The sequence below is a fragment of the Takifugu flavidus genome, chromosome 1 (genome assembly GCF_003711565.1).
Source record: "Takifugu flavidus isolate HTHZ2018 chromosome 1, ASM371156v2, whole genome shotgun sequence".
In the NCBI taxonomy this organism is placed as follows: Eukaryota; Metazoa; Chordata; class Actinopteri; order Tetraodontiformes; family Tetraodontidae; genus Takifugu; species Takifugu flavidus.
Window position 1 is genome coordinate 8,954,464 of NC_079520.1, and position 14,449 is coordinate 8,968,912.

General features: G+C 43.2%; 2 long non-coding RNA genes across 3 annotated transcripts; one reads left to right on the forward strand and one right to left on the reverse strand.

Moving 5' to 3' along the window:
- The first annotated feature begins 244 nt into the window (after nucleotides 1–244).
- Nucleotides 245–972, forward strand: LOC130529904 (uncharacterized). The gene is made up of 2 exons (XR_008951680.1): nucleotides 245–575; nucleotides 655–972. It is a non-coding gene; the product is annotated as an uncharacterized LOC130529904 (long non-coding RNA).
- Nucleotides 973–4,791: 3,819 nt separating this feature from the next.
- LOC130534872 (uncharacterized) lies at nucleotides 4,792–8,502 on the reverse strand. 2 transcript variants are annotated; one of them, XR_008952984.1, is made up of 3 exons: nucleotides 7,984–8,352; nucleotides 5,394–7,724; nucleotides 4,792–5,276 (listed from the first exon to the last, which is right to left on the reverse strand). It is a non-coding gene; the product is annotated as an uncharacterized LOC130534872 (long non-coding RNA). The 2 variants fall into 2 exon arrangements; XR_008952981.1 differs by lacking the exon at nucleotides 4,792–5,276 and having other exon boundaries at nucleotides 5,564–7,724; nucleotides 7,984–8,502.
- Between the last annotated feature and the right edge of the window lie 5,947 nt (nucleotides 8,503–14,449).

Genomic DNA, 14,449 nt, shown 5'->3' on the forward strand with positions numbered 1-14,449 from the left:
TTTTAAACAAACATGTACGTCTGGAGAAACACAACCACGTGTTTCGGCTCCCTGCCCCCGGCCCACCGCCACATTATCACATCAGCTCACATGCAGTGCTCTCTTAACACCCATATCATCATCACACACTGACTGAACTCAACGCGAACCCCCCCCAACCCCAGTAAAAACAACAACAACAACAACAACACTGCTCAGGACTGCTGAATCAGACAGCGGCAGGGCCTCACAGGTGCAGCACCAGGTGATCCCTGCGGTTGTGGCCCTCTGAGGTGAAAGTCTTCTGGTTTCCTTTTGTTCCACCTCTTGTCATTGGGAATGTGAACAGCAGAGGGCAGCTTGAATGCATAAATACAAACTAGAAGGGCGCATCCATCAGTCATCGCGGGCACGTGCTGCTTTACGTCTCTGGGTTTCCCAGCATGCCGCTCGGCTCCCGTCTGACAGCTCCGCGGACCACGGAGGGCCGGGGACTGTGATCAGCATAGGCTCCATCTCAGGGCCACGCGGGGGACCTGCTGCAGGGTGAGGGAATAAAGGAAGTCTGTAATTGACCAACTGCGGCCAAGGAGCAGGTAATATTGTGACACTAGTGATCCAAAATGTGAGTGGAATCAGATTTTTGGGACTCTGCTTCTGTTTTCTCTTCTGCAGGTTTCTCAAGCAGGACTCTGTTTTTGTTGCTAAACCATGTGTTGTGCCATTGTCTGCCCTTCCTCCCCAGCTGTCTCGCTATTGCTCCTCACTCAGCCTGTCTCTCTCTCTCCATCCAACCCCCCCTTTCTCTCTCTCTCCCCCTTCCTCCATGGCTCAAGATGAATCTGCCAGCGTGTGCCCGTGCTCTTCATCACTGTCAGGTGCCCCATGGTGGTCCTCCTCCTCTTTCTCAAACTGGGAACCAACCGCTGGCTGGAATTATTCTTCACCTCCAAAACTCTCCCTACTGTTTCTAAATAAATGTGTCTGTAGTAACCGAGGAGTGCTGCTCATCCATCTTTACCGTGCGGTGTGGGGAGCGTGCGGCGTTTGCTGAGCGAGACAGAGAGCCTAATAAGCCTCAGTCGTCGTAACACACAAAGTGCTTAATGTAATTTTCTGACACTGGTCTAGAAAGTTCTCCCCCCTTAATTTAGAGGATGACTTTGTAATTAATTCATATCCAAGTAACCCAAATGGAATTGTCCAACCATTTTCTGCAAGTTTTGTTAGATTCAATTACTTCTCTGTGTGGCTGGAGCTCACTGGACAAGAATGACAGCTGATTTAAACCTACAGCTCGCTGCAAAGGTGACGGCCGTGCCTTCTTTTGACAGAGTCGTGCAACATATAGGAGTTTAAAATGAAAGAATGCCATATCTAGATTCTAAAAGAGGTCTAAATTCCTCTGCTTCTCAGCAGAAAATATTCTTTTATAGAGTGATAAGTATTAAAAAAGTACCTGCAGCACATTACTGACAGTCAACTTGCATGACCTGTAATATTAGACCTTTGCAGGAGGAAAGAGTCTCATCCCTCAACACACATGTGCACTTATTAAGTTCCCCAAGTTCAATTTGAAATGGTTTTGTAATTAACAAGAAAGCCGAGCTTAAAAATGTCACATTTATTTCCTATCTCTGAAATTCAGCGCTGAAACAGAGTGATGTGTGTTTTATAGCGGCTGTGATAAGAGGCTTACACATTCAAAATCTCAATATAGATCATTTGACAAACGTCTTTGGTGGCCACTCGTTAAATTGGTTTCACCCGCATATTTGGGCCTTATTTAAAAGATATCTTTGAATGGTGGTAAGCAGTTTAGCTCCTTTCAAAAGAGGAAGGGTGATGCAAATGAACTCAATTTCACTCTGTTTTGTTTAATCTAAAACAGTAAGTTTTTTCCCCCTCAGTCTTTTCTCCCAGTTTATAGCTGCTATATTCTGCTGTAGATTAATAGAGCTTAGACATACCTTTCTGAATTTAAGTCAGGCTAATTCCCTTCATTGCACATCAAGGACACAAGAACACACTATCTGATGGTTCCGTGCATTCATTACATTAATGAATCAAATATGAATAAGTGTTCCTAAACGTTAATATTAATGCGGTTGTGTGGTGGGGCTGAACTATCCTATGGTATTCATTCTTCCAGTGCTCATAAAAAAGACACAAAATATAAACGGCGGTGCTTTTCTTTTGTGCTAATTGAGGGAAGCGATTTTTATTGCGCAACTAAATGCTGTCCCAGATATCGCAATTAACATGCCGACTCTCGGCAATCTGTCACTAAACTGCAGGCAGATAAAATCTAAAAAGGGATTGTTCCTACTGGTTTGGGTTTTTTCCTCCTTTTTTTGGACACATCTGTGCAGGACAACATTAACAGCTGCATTTGTACCCAGCGTGTTGTGGGTGGAGAGAAGAGGGAGACATGATTGTGTTTTGCATTGTTGAAATCTTTAAAAGGATCACGCTGCATGGCCTTGAAATAACACGTCGCAGCATGGTTCCACACCACGCACATCCTCCCGCCTCCAAAAAAAAAACAAAAAACAGTACGGTGTCTTCTTACTACCGAGGGCATCAACAAGCTGGTTGCAATTCAGGACGACTCAAACGTTGGCTGTCAACAGAGCTCCCATCAAAAGCCGCGGCACCATCCAGTGCCTGGAGCGCCCGGCTCTGTCCTCTTCTCCAGCCTGAGAGCTCCCTGGCAGCTGCACGCTTGCGCGCCGGCTGAGGTCAAAGCCGTCACTTCAGAGGGCACTGTCAAATCTCTGCCAGCATTAGAGGATGTGGGAGTGCTCCCCACAATCACCCAGATGTTTCCAATCAGCTGGGCTTCTCCTCGCCTTTTCCAGAGACATCTTTGTGAGAGATAATGAGCAAAAACTGTGATTAAATGGAAGCTTTTTTTGTAAGTTTGCATGTGAATCATAAATACTAGTTAGCATTGAATCTGATGAGTGGATCTAACTTAAGCCACTTAGATGGATGCCGTCTGTTCAAGGTAACTTAAAAAAATAAGAAAAATACAAATTTTCTAAACATCTAGGAAGTTTGTATTTACAGCCATATGATCATTGGATGCAGCCTCTTTCTGGAAAGTTCCCTGTCAAAACTGTGATGATGGTTTAATTGGCTCCCTGAGATTAAGCTGAACTAGTAAAATGGTAGAAAATGGAATTAAAGTGCTGTAAATGTGTGTGGCAATGCGATCATTTGCTAGAATGGGAAGATCTATAGTGTGATCTTAAGTTATTGCTCCAGGTTAAACTCCTACGGTCGTATTCTCCAAACCTTTCTTAAATCAAGTCTTTGTCCTACACTCTTACATTACTTTTGCTATTATTTGAAGCCTGGTGGCATCGATATCATATCTAAGCAGTAGGAAATGTAAATGATCAGAAGAGAATTCTTTTGTCCATCTGGCTTTAATCTAGTCGAACAGAGCATTATCCTGAGTTGGATACTTGTAACCGCAGGAGCACAAATGAATCATCCTTGACTTCTCAGCCTCGCCACAGTGAGACGAATCCCGTCTCGACCACTGAATGCAAATCACCACAATTTAGACCGTTGTATTCAGTGGGAGACCATCGCTAAACGGTCAGACGAGCTAGTCACAGATATTAAAATAAATTATGTCTAATTTGAATTTTAGTCACGCTGCATTAACTAATAGAAAGTTATTAACATTTCAAAAGACAGAAGAAAAGGCTTGTGCCTGCAAAATTAACAGTGGCTGGGCTGACCTGTAAGCCATGCAGCCTGATCACTGTAATGACAGCATAATGGCATATTTACATTAAAATCTGAGCAGCTAATATGGGCTTCAGAATGGGAGACTCAGTCAAGGATTATTTAGTCTGGCCTGTTGGCCTCTCGCTGAATGTTTCCTTCTTAACTTCAACACAAAGCAAAAAGTTCTAATTTCATGACTATTTATGTGCCTGGTCGCCATGGCGTGTGTTCGCTCGCTCTCCCACCACCCCGATGTTCTCTTTCGTTCCAACCTTTTATCTTTCATCTCTTCTTTCTTTTCCCTCCCTGCTCTTTAAACGCAATTATCATTTCACTTCAGACATGTCGGAATCCCACACTTAAGTTGTATCTTGAAGAGCCTTATTGGGATGAATGGAATTCCTCTCCGACAGAGATGAGTGGCTCTCGCCGGCCAACCCTGAACTTTCTGATACTGGAGCCCTTTCAAACAAGACACGAAATTTCTTTGCATTTCAAATATTCCTAATTCATTTTCGCCCTTCTGTGATTTTCAGCCGCGTTATGTTAAGGATGTGAGCACAGGCATGATAGGATCAGCAGTGGAGAGGTTTTAGGTTTCAGGTTTAATTGGTCTGCAATCTGCGACGGACTGAAAATCTTCTGTGGAACCAACCAAGCTCTGAATATGAAGTCGGGTATGAAGCGTGTGAAGTGCGATATGGACTAATATGGCCTGGTCTTTAAAAAAAAAAGCACTTGTGTTGAAAAAGACATTTGAAAAGTTGTTTACTTATAATTTAATGTTTAAAGTTTGTCTTAAATATCATTTATTGTTTTCACAAAAAAGCACTGGGCAGCTGTCAACCTTACATTTACATTCTATGTATAAACTCAAAGATACCATTGATCAATACTGACCAGGATGTCTGCATAATATAAATGGATTTCTTCTATTTTTGTGTAGCTGGTGCACCTATCACAGATCTGCGATGATACTTTATGTTCATTCTAATGATTATTTTCTGAATTGGCAGAACTGTTCATATATGTATATATATATATATATATATATATATATATACCCACACACATACACATTCATGAGGCATTCATTTGTTCTTTGGCTTTAATTTTATTTGATTTGGGGAGAGCACAACCTCACAGTATGTAAATGTACCATATACTCTATAATAATATATCTTAGTTACAGTCATGAATGTTAATATATCAGCATTCTGAGTGTAAATCTGTTGTCCTCAATCTACCTTCTAATGATGATTTTGTCCTGTTTAAAAGATTCTATTATTGCCACATGCACGCTGCATGACTGCTGGCGACCAGCGCGAGGCTCCTGCAGGTGGGAGGCGTTGACGTGTATTTAAAAGTGCAGAATGACATCGAGTGTTTAGTGTTGCTGCATGTTCCCGGAGTCGGTTTGGACCTGACCATCTGCTCCCCTGGTCAGATGGAGCTCTGCTTTTGGCAACGCTCAGAGCGATTCCTCTGGCCTCCATCTCAAAGGAGCGCCGGTATTATCAGATTTCTCTCCCCTTGAAAGCCCGACAGTAGCGCTACGAGAATAACAATACAGTTGGAGAAGGACGCAGGATAAAATGGAGGGAGTGGCACAACAATAACAACAAGTTATCTTCCCAGCAGCCAGACTTTCACATTACAGATGGACTCACTTCAAATACGCGCTGAATTAATATCCTAATGAAGCTTGGAGTGGCCATTAGGTGTGTGTAATGCGGCTCCAGGGGGTTGCGATGGATGTCCAGCAGCTCCAGGACCTCTTTTGTGTGAAATCACCTCAGCAGTTGCTTTTATTAGTATAACATTAGAGGAAAAGGGAAGATGCCACAGAAAGATAACATTTTATTACTCCAGTTCCCAGGGAGCCATGCTCTCGCTGTCACACACACAGAATGCATGCTGTTTTAGTTCATTTTGCAGCTAAATATCTTGGTTACAAATAGCCCTGTCTGTGCAACAACATTTGGGCAATTATCACCAAAGTGTCCCCATGTTGTCTGAGATGCTTTATTTTGTGCAACACTTCCAGCTGCGAGAAATCCTTCCTCGCAGCTGGAAATGCAGGAATACGGTGTAAATTCCATTCACATTAAAATACTGAATTGTCCTCTTTTCCCCACATCTTCTCCCCTTGCTCCCTTCCTCCCTCTCCTTTTTTCCTTTTGACAGGGATGGTGCATGCCTCTGCTTCTTTATCGTTTCATATTTTCAGGGAATGGATTGCTCTCCACTGTCACTGGGCTCTGGCCAAGAATTCATTTTTAGCAGGTCAATTGTTTCAGAATGTCATCTTTGACAGGAACCAAACGGCACGGTGAACACAAGCAAAGCCACAGCCTGCTGATCTTGTTTTATTTTCCCTTGTTTCCATCAGCGCGCCTCATAGATTGTAACCATGCAGTACAAAAAGCAGACGAGTGTCCATATAGAAATCAATATCAAATTAAAACGCTCCTCACTCATGAATAAAAAGGCTAAAAGAAAAATGGCGGTGGATGGTTGGTCGGGGTGGGGGCTGGGGGCTTCTGGAGCTGCAGGACTCTACAGTAAACTAATGAAGGTTATGTTGCATGGCAGAATTCCGTAATTGCAACGCACAAGTGAGGCATTAGGCAGGATGTAGCTAATGGAAAACAATCACATTTAACATGGCTCCTTGGTTCGAGCTGCTCAATAAGTGAGCAGCAGGTTGGCTCATAGCAAGCAGGAGGCAGGGAGGGGGGTGTTAGCGCGCCACAAGGTTTTAATGTGATCGGACTATAACAGACAATCTATTTACAGTGTGCTCTGGGGAGCTAATAAACAAATGTTGAGTAATTTCAGCCAGCAGTAATTACCCTTGCAGCTGACAAGGAGAGAGTGATACTCTCTCCTTCACCTCCAGCTCAGGCGAGGAGGTGTGGACTCTTCGGAGAGGTCCTCCTCTGCTCATATAGATGTGGCTGCTGGCCAACACTCGACCACGGATCGTTTACAGCACACCAGCTCTCCGTTCACAGCCGTGCGCCACATTCTACACAATTGCACAATCTTTCTCCAGCAACAGAACAAATAATTGGGAAAGAACAGATTTGTCGCATAAATATCTAAAACTTATGGGAACAATTGTGCTTCTAATCAATGTTTCAATACAATGATGAGTAATTGGAACCTGGCCCCTTTTATAAATGATCAGGCAGAAAACAAATAGTAAGTTTACGAAGCCAACGAATGTCTTTGCAGGCTGAACGGGCAGGAAGGCCAAAGGCACCGTTATCCAGGGAGCTCCGTCTTAATCCTCTGGCTTCAGTAGAATGGATGTTTATGCAAATATGTCCCCATTGATTTGTGCCTTTCTTTGATGGAAAGAGATGGAGAAAACCACACATAATTAGATAGAGATAATCATTACAGAATAATCATTGATGGATTATGTTTACATCAGTGGAGAGAGGAGGACGTTGAATGCAGCCACTCGATGCAGTAATGATCACAGTAATGGAGTTCAATTCTTAATAGCAATATTACTAGTTTATGGCAGAAATTCACAAGGGTTTTCGTGCCATGATGCTGTCAAGGTTTTGTGCTGTAAGCAGCTTGAGCGGCGTTTTCTGCTGCAGATCATGCATATAGTGCTTTAGCCTCCGTCCCCTCTGTCAGTTTGACCAGCCTGGCACAAACAATGCCACATATCAGATCGCCGTGTTCTCTCTAGAATAACAAGGGGGTGGGGGGAACGGCGTGCGGCGTGCAGTCTGAGAGGCTGACAGACGGAAAGTGAGGCAGCCTATCCCTTATCCTCAGACAGGCAGATGTCCCCTCTCCCTGCGTGGCCGGCTGCTGACCAGGGGAGAGCCAGGCGGCTGCTGAAATGAAGAAACTTGAGAGCTCCTCAGGGGGTGAGCTGGTCATTTGATGTCCAGCACAAGAGCAGAGCATGATGCTGAATGAGCTAAGGGAGCGAGGCAGCCTCTGCAGTCTGTTACAAAGGCCCGTCATCACGGCTAAAGGAGGACAAAATATAGAAAAGAAGCTGCCATCATGATCCCTCATCTGTGTTGTGAGAGAAAATAGTCCTAGCTAGAATGTGTGGCTCGCACAATAAAGTCTGTCCTGTCACAAATGCTATTATCTATCATTTATTCATCTTTTTAATAACACATGGGACAAAAGAGGAGTGACAGCGACACAATCCTGCAACTCTCGTTCCACTGAAACATGTCAAACTTCACAGCCACAATAGAGCAGCTACATCTTTCTTACCTGGCAAAAGGTTGAGTCTTGCAGGCAGTGGAGGGCCTTTGAAGGCTACAGAGTGTCTGAGATGAGAGGAAGCCCTGCCTGCAGAGGGATCAGCCATGTCGAAGTGCCAGTGCTGCCGCGCTGTAATTAATCGCCAGTGATGGCAGCCTGTCGTCCCGCAGCCTCGCTCGCCGTCTCCCTCACGACAAAACCTCGCGGTCAGGAGACGCTAGGCAACATTAGCTGCCTGCGCTGTTTCCATTTCATGAAAAGGGGCAGCGGTTTGTGCGTGCGTGTGGGTGGAGGTGTCCCTGGATTGGACTATAGATATAGAAGTACCGCCGGGGCTCAGGAAGGTAGAGCGACGGTGTATAAGCCATGGCTGTGTAACTTTCATCTTGGAGGAGATTTGGAGAGGTTTCAGACCACAGAGACTTCTTAATTCTCACTAATTCATTTGCGTTCCAGATTCACTGGGCCTGGGATAACCTGGGAATGATAATGAACTCACAAGGGGAGTGCCTGGTCCCTTGCCTTTGAATGTGCTCAGAATAGATTGAGATAATCTTTCACTGAATCTTTCTGCAGAAGAAGAATCCTATTAAGAGTGATTGCTGGCTCAAAGATGCACTCCGGTGTACGACCTCAAGTTTAAACCTCTCTACCTCAGAGTAGTGTGGATGTCAACAGCAATCTCCTAACACACGGAAAAATTAAATATGGATGAATCAATGACTCCACAGCCATACAGAATTTCAATTCTAAAATCACACTTCATAATGAATATTTATTTGCAATCATCAATCGATACATTCTACCCACAAGCCTTTTCAAAAATGTTTCTTCCTCCTTGCTAATCACGCATCATCCAAACTATTTATTATTGTTACACATGTGGGAGCAGCCCATTTACATTTATGGATTGAGATGCCATTCTGAGTGTAGCACACCAGCGAGTGCTGCAGACCTACAGTATGTGTAAATATATTATTGTTCATTTCTGAAATGTAACAGTCCGTGTTTGTGCTGTGTGATCATGACTGAAATAGACTGAAATAACAATCATACAGTCCATTCTTTGCAGCAGGCTGCCAATGAGTGGGGAGATTTTCAAGAGATTTATAGTTTTGTGGAGTTCTAAGAGATAGCTAGCAAACTCTTGTGTAAAAAAAAAAAAAAAAAAGGCAAGGAAAGCTGCCTTACTTCAGGGCTGGTCTCATCTTTGGTCAAACAGAAGTGAGCTTAATTTGTGGGTCTGCCTGGGGAATTTCAAAGGAAAAAAAGCTTTGAGTGACGCCGAGCTTGAGCTCCCTGATGTTAGTGAGATGAATGAAAGCAGGGTCTATAGGCTACGGGCCTTCTCACACTCCCATATTAACAGAGGCCTTTCAAGTTCTCATCAGGATAATTATATAGGTTGCAGTAAAACAGAGGAGAGTGATTTAAAGGACCAACATTTATCGGTCTGATTAAACTATATCCCTGTTTGTGATGAAATTGAGCTAAGTTCTTGTCTCCTGACATTTTCTGCATTGCTTTTAGTAATTTGAGTCCTGCCCGTGGATAAATTGTTGTATTCAGCGGACAAAACAAAGGGCAGACTTTTTTTTGACAGCTTCTTTTTGCCAAACACACAAAAAACTCCTTCTTTGTCTCATAGTATTTCTCAACAGAAGACTTACTGTGCCGTTGTAAGGAATTGGCTGCCCTTGAGAGAATGACCTAACATTGACAGGACTAAATATAAAGCTTGTCTTTATACGGTGGACAATTCACCAGTTGCAGTCATGGGAATGACTCTAATCAATAGAAATGTGGGTGTAACGCACGGTTTATTCCTGGTTCTGCTTTATGTACAAAGAAATCCTGGGCATTGCTAAGATAATGGGAGCCACTCAATTTCCCCTGAAAGCCTGTGTTGAGACGGTTGCTGCTCTGAGTGTGTACGAACGCTATCTGATCGGCCTCGGAGGCTTCCCAATGAGACGGGCGATTAGGTACAGCAAACAAGCCCCATCGGCTGCTAAAATTGATGACTCAATGCCGGATGACAGACAACTCTATTTGTATCAAGATAAAGTGCCAGCCATAGAGTATCAATCAAAACTGAGTGATTATTGAGCATAAAGGAAGACATTTGTAATACCGTTAAACCAAAACATGCCTCTGTTCACGTCTGGCAGGCAGCCATGCATGTGAAGGTGGATTTGACGGACAGAGATAGAGAGAGAAAGAAAGAGAGAGAGAGAAAGAAAGAGAGAGAGAGCACAAGACAAAAAACACCTTTGGGGCAATCATTCCTGGCAATGTGCTGCCAGCTGTACAAAAGACATGTACAGATAGAGATTTTATACTCTCTCTCTCTCTCTATATATATATATATATACAGTATATGCATTTTTACTGCATGTGTATATTTTCATTTATCCCATTCTTTACGCTTGAGTGCAACATTAGCCTAAAGACTGCCTATGCAAAAAGAAAACATAAGTCAAAGTTTTTTAATTGCTTATTTACGGGTCACTGTCAAAACCAAGATGAAAACAAAAACGTGATGGCTCATTATAATTAGAACAGTGAGCATTTGCCGCTTATTTAGAGAAAAAATGGAAGCGGTTTCTGTATCTAACCACCAGGTGTAGAAAACTGAGGTAGTTTGTCCCCACAAGTGTGTTCTGACTGCCCCGTGGTGGCCGGCTGCAGTACCTAATGATGGTAGCATTCCCACAATGTTCAATCAAATAATATCTTCTAATATCCAATCAATCAAACAAGAATGACCACTTCTGATTTTGGTGTTTGGTACTTTGCTATCTGACCGCCTCGATTAGATGGAGTTTATGAATTGTACTGCACATCGCCACTAGGGGGGAAATGTTGGTTCAGTTTTCTTTGCAGCTGTGTGCCCTATTGGTTGACTGCTAAAGCAGAGAAATAAGATAAAAACCACAGTAGTTGTGTTTAAACCATTTGCAGTGTAGATTCAGACATTTGGAATCAAGCATACAGGCATCAATCAAGGAAAGTAAAGTGAGAAAACCCTGAGACAAAATGTCTTTGATATTCTTCTGAGGCTTTCATTCAAGTCAGCCTGACCTCAGCATCTTAGCCGCTGTTGTTTTCCATATTCCTGTCAGAGATGTTGAGAAAACCAGTGTGCCAGCCAGGAGCATAATACAGACCTCTTCAATAGTCCACTGACAATGTGGCATTAAGAAGTATCTTGTTCCAGGAGGCAGTGATCAAAGTAAACAACATGCTGGGTATAATGTGGTGTCTGCACAGTTTGACATTTTCCTCTGATTTTCATATCTTTCCCTGAAATGACAGTCTATGTAACATGTGGGGACCTTAAAAATGCCACCGCTGATATGAAATCAATTTGCATTTCCCCAGTGCCTGGATAACACAGCCCTGTCAGAGGGCCCTGCAGATCTGCTGGAGATAATGACGTTATGGAGAGCGGCTCGCGCAGTGGAAAGGAAGAAATTGAAAGAGCGGCGTTCGGTGTTTCCTATGATTGCCCTGACTGGAGGATGTGTGGCTAGCGGACGTGCAGCCCCCCCTGTCTTTGCTCCCCATTAGCTCCACTTGTATCCAGACAGAGGTTAAGACGGACTAAAGGGATCCACCAATGTAAACACTGTCTCTTCATCCCAACAGTATCATAAAACTCAAATGAGAGGCCTCTCAGTGCACCTACAGCTAACGCTCTACAATTTATCGTTATTAATCAACACGATTAATAGCAATTAAATGGGGATTTTAAAGGGCCTAATGGGGTAAACACCTTCATGTTATCCCATTTACTGCTGGTTGGAACCATTTACAGGAATGGTGCGTGATCAACACAATGATTACATTTTCTTACCGAAGATTACCAAGTAACGGTAACTACGTACCACTTTGGTCATTTTGCGACCTATGTGAGAGTCCACTAGCCGTGTGTAAAGCCAGATTGAAGTGCACAACCCAGAATCTTTCTAAACAGGGATGGTTGACAGAAGTGACCTGAGGACATTTAGACATGATGACATGGTTGAGGAGATCATGAGGTACACCCCCCCCCCTTTTGAAGCAGCCCTGATTTCATAACGCTCAGGCTGTAAAAGACAGCGGATTCCAGCAGACTTCTCATCACTTTGCTTATTTCTGGCTGTGTTGAAATATTAACCCCACACATGTGCAACGGCTCTTGGGAATGTTTCTGTCAATTGGTGTGAATAAACTGGAAGCCAACTTCCTCAGATGGAGTTTCAATCACTCATTTTAAACACCCCACATGACCTGAGCTACTTTCTCTTTCCTTTACATCGAATTAGCATTTCTACGCTGCCAACAGGCAGGAAATTGGTGAACCTGCTGCATCGCATTTCATTAGTCAACTCACAACTACAAGCATCCATAAATACACCCAAATATGTTGTTTCCTCTGGCAGTTTTGGACTGAGTTTTTTAGACTTTTATGAGACTAATTTTACAAAAATCTGCAAAATCTTTCCGTAAAGGCTGGTGAATTTAATACTTGATTTCATACAGCTCAAACAATGAAGTGATGGCTTTGCTGGTTATGAAACCACTGACATCTAAAGGAGTATAACTTGTTGATGCTCAAGCATTTGCATGAAGAGCAGAAATGGTTGCATTTTTCTTCTTTACTGGTCAGCTCTTCTCTTGAATGTATTCAATAAATGATTAGACTCCTGGGTCACGCTTTGACTCGTGAAAACGATTTTGACTTTGTTTCGATGTATCTCATTATTTTTTTTCAAATCAAGATAAAATTGCCTTGACCAAAAAGGTCACATCACCCAAGTCTTAAGTGCGGGCTGTGGAGTGTATGGCAGGAGCGATGCTGCTGAGGGACTTCTGCAATTTAAACATTGTTGAAATAAATTATCACAATCAAAAAGACGGTCAACTTTGTGCTCCACTGGGGCTAATGTGAATATTATGGCAGTCGGTTGCGCAGCGCCAATAACAATTGTCAATTTGTGGAGGCTCCTATTCACTTTTGCAGATTAGCTCTGCGTGAGGTTCTGCAGCTGCACAAATGTGTGTGTGATGCAGGCAGATGCACACGTGCAGCGCGGAATTACACTTGTCTGTACGGTTTGTTCGCACTCCAGAGATAAAACTTTACATGTTGCTCCCAATTAGCACAGCAGTGACCGTGCACTGTCTCCTGCGCTCAGCTTCTCATCTGAAGAGGGGCTATTTATGTGAAGACTCATGAGAATGTGAGAATTGAGGCGAGGGAGAGAGATGGTGGTGGTGGGGGGGGGGGGGGGGGGGGGGGCAGACTTTGTGAGATAGAGAGCGTTATGGAGGAAAGAGAGGGAGAGGAGGGAGGGGAAAAGAGATAGAAAAGCGGAATTGAAATGGCTTAAGCGTCCATTTTGAGTGGAGAGACAGGTCCTATTAACATTTAGCAGCGTTTGTGCAACTTGGTGCCGAGGTTATGATGCAAATGAGGAGGAATTAAAACTGGACAGAGGTTTGTCATTGATGGATTGCAGTCTGGCGCTGTTCACACTTCCCAGTGTCCATCAGAAGCGATTACTGTGTAATTAAACCTTATTTCTCCACTCTCTAGTGCATAATTACGTTGTGAATGTAACCATCATCTAAAAGCTGCGGGAAAATACTCCAGCACTCAGTCCCGCAGTCACTTTCATGGGCTTGCGTTAGATATAGCCATCAGACAGAGCGAAAGAACTGTCACTTTTAATAAGAGGCAAAATATTAAATGAAACAGTGTGCTTATTACAGAAAAATTAGGCTTTCAAGAGTCCTTTCTGTTATTTGCATAATTTATCTCCCCTCCCCCACACCCTCCACATATACACATGTCCCAAGCTTTAGGCAATTTCCCTTCACGTTTAACTAGATTGCACATTTAAGGCTACTTAAGGAAAATTATCACTTTGCATATTTTAATTGTTATGAAGGAAGTGATTTGAGAGAGGTCTGTGGCTCATCCTCTTGAGCCAGGCGGTTGCGGAGCTGTCTGATTCGTCTGCTCGGCGCTGCAGCTCCGCAGATAACCTCTGAGTTCACGCACATCCACTCCAGTTTCATCAGAATGCAAATGAAGCACAGAACACTGGGACAAGTGGATCTTTGATATTTACAAAATAGCCACTAATAACTCGAGTGTAATTTGCTGGACTCAACTTTATTTCTGCTCTTATCCATCCTGTTTTGTTTTTTTAAACTCTTATTTAAATGGACCCTGTTTAAAATTCTGCAGGAGAAAACAAAGGCCAAGCTCGCTGGAAGCATTTCAGAGACAGCCAGACATGAAGATGGCACAAGTCTCAGCATTAATAAGGTGCTATACATGAAAGGAAAACATGTATTGCAAATGCTTCCATATCTACAAGCAACACTTAAAATCCTTCTGAAGAAAGAATGTTAATGAGGAGTTCACCTCACACACACACATACACACACACACACACCCGCACACACCATTGTTACATCC